This window comes from Ceratotherium simum, chromosome 34 (assembly GCF_057802395.1).
Source record: "Ceratotherium simum simum isolate JZ-2026a chromosome 34, ASM5780239v1, whole genome shotgun sequence".
NCBI lineage: Eukaryota > Metazoa > Chordata > Mammalia > Perissodactyla > Rhinocerotidae > Ceratotherium > Ceratotherium simum.
The window spans coordinates 19,828,943-19,830,784 of NC_141933.1; the positions used below are offsets into that span (position 1 = coordinate 19,828,943).

The 1,842-nt window shown below is 40.7% G+C and overlaps 1 pseudogene; it reads right to left on the bottom strand.

The window, feature by feature from the left end:
* Positions 1–550: 550 nt before the first annotated feature.
* LOC101397526 (olfactory receptor 4C3-like) lies at positions 551–1,483 on the bottom strand (annotated as a pseudogene).
* Positions 1,484–1,842: the final 359 nt, after the last annotated feature.

The window sequence follows — 1,842 nt, forward strand, 5'->3', positions numbered from 1 at the left end:
AGCCAGATCTTACCCTTTCTGCTACAGTTTACCAGCTATACCACTGATGTTGTAAACAGTGATGAGAAGGAATAGAGGCCAGGCCCAGGTGTACCCAGACTGCTATATAAGGCCAAATGTGAAATTATTTGCCTTAAGTTGCATTTTGCCTTACATTTCTATTACTCAGTTAATTATCACACAGACTCAAATGACATCAACATGAATTGCTATTTAAAGATCTGAATTATTGATCAAAAACAACTGATTTTGAGTTTTGGTTAAGGTACTTCAAAGGTAGATAACCTTGATTAATCAATTAACTACACCAGGAGACACAATTTTTCTCATTTCTAAAACAGGGGTAATAATCATTCATGCCATATATGGTTCATATAGTTGTTTTATAATTAACTTATGCAATTCAAATGAAAAGACTAAGTAAACCATAAAAGTCTATGAAGGTGAAGGAATGGATGAGATGGAATAAGATGATATACGATAATAAAAAGCAAACATTGGTTTCTTCCACTTGCAGAAATGAAGTCATTTTTATTTCCTGCTTTACTGCTTATTGCCCACCTGCAATTTCTTCCTGTGCAAAGAGCTTTCTCATGGCATGTTTTACCTCTTCACTTCTCAGAGCATAAATGAATGGATTCAACATAGGTGTCAGAATACCATAAAATACTGCCATGTTTTTGTCTATAGATAAAGTAGACATTGGACGTATATATGTAAATATACAGGGCACAAAGAACGAGGCAACAACAGTGAAGTGGGCCCCACATGTGGAGAGGGCTTTGTGTCTCCCCTCTGCACCGTGGGACCTCAAGGAGGACAGGATGACAACGTAGGAGGCAGCCAGCATGAGGAGGTTCAACAGGCAGATAACACAACTGTTGGCTACCACCAGCAGACCAATGACATATGTGTTGGTGCAGGCGAGTTCCAGCAAGGGGTACAAGTCACAGACAAAGTGATTGATCACATTAGGCCCACAGAAGGGCAATTGAAGGACCGGGAGGAGCTGAACCAATGAATGCAGGAAGGCCTCCAGCCAAGCCACCCCTACCTACCAGCAGGGCACAGAGATGCCTGGTCATGATGGTCGTGTAGTGCAGGGGCTTGCAGATGGCCACATAGCAATCATAGGCCATGACAATGAGCAGAATGGTCTCAGTTCCTCCCAATAAATGGGCTCCAAATAGCTGAGCCATGCAGCCCTCATAAGAGATGGCTCTCCCCTCACACAGGGAGTCAGCAATGAGTTTAGGGGTCATAGAGGAAGAATAACAGGTGTCAATAAAGGATAAGTTGTCAAGGAAAAAATAATGGGGGAAGCCAGGATGGGACTGAAGGTGATGGTGACCACAATGAGCATGTTGCCACAAACTGTGACCACAGAGATGATCAGAAAGACCAGAATGAGCACTCTCTGTACCTCTGGGTCCTGTGAGAGTCCCAGCATGAAAAATTCCGTGATATTATGTGGTATATTCATAGCTTCTAAGAACATTGAGAATGCAAGTACAGTATTGCCTATAAAGTACAGAGAGAAACATAATTAACAGAAGATTCCAGGGGGAGTGTGTTTCAAGGTTTCCTTTAGTTATATCCACTTCCCTTTGTCCCTCTTAACCATTTCTGTTCCAAAATTCCTGTACCGATTCATTCTGTTAACCAGAAAATGTGAGCATGTGTCTATTTGTTAACTTTAGCATCACTGGGCACTAGATATCCAAGTTATTACATGAGAATAGTAATTTAATTATCTAAATTTTCATTTATTTTGTCACTACTAAAATTGAACATTTGGCAGACATTGATTTTCTAGTTCAACTGGAATACACCTCTAACAAT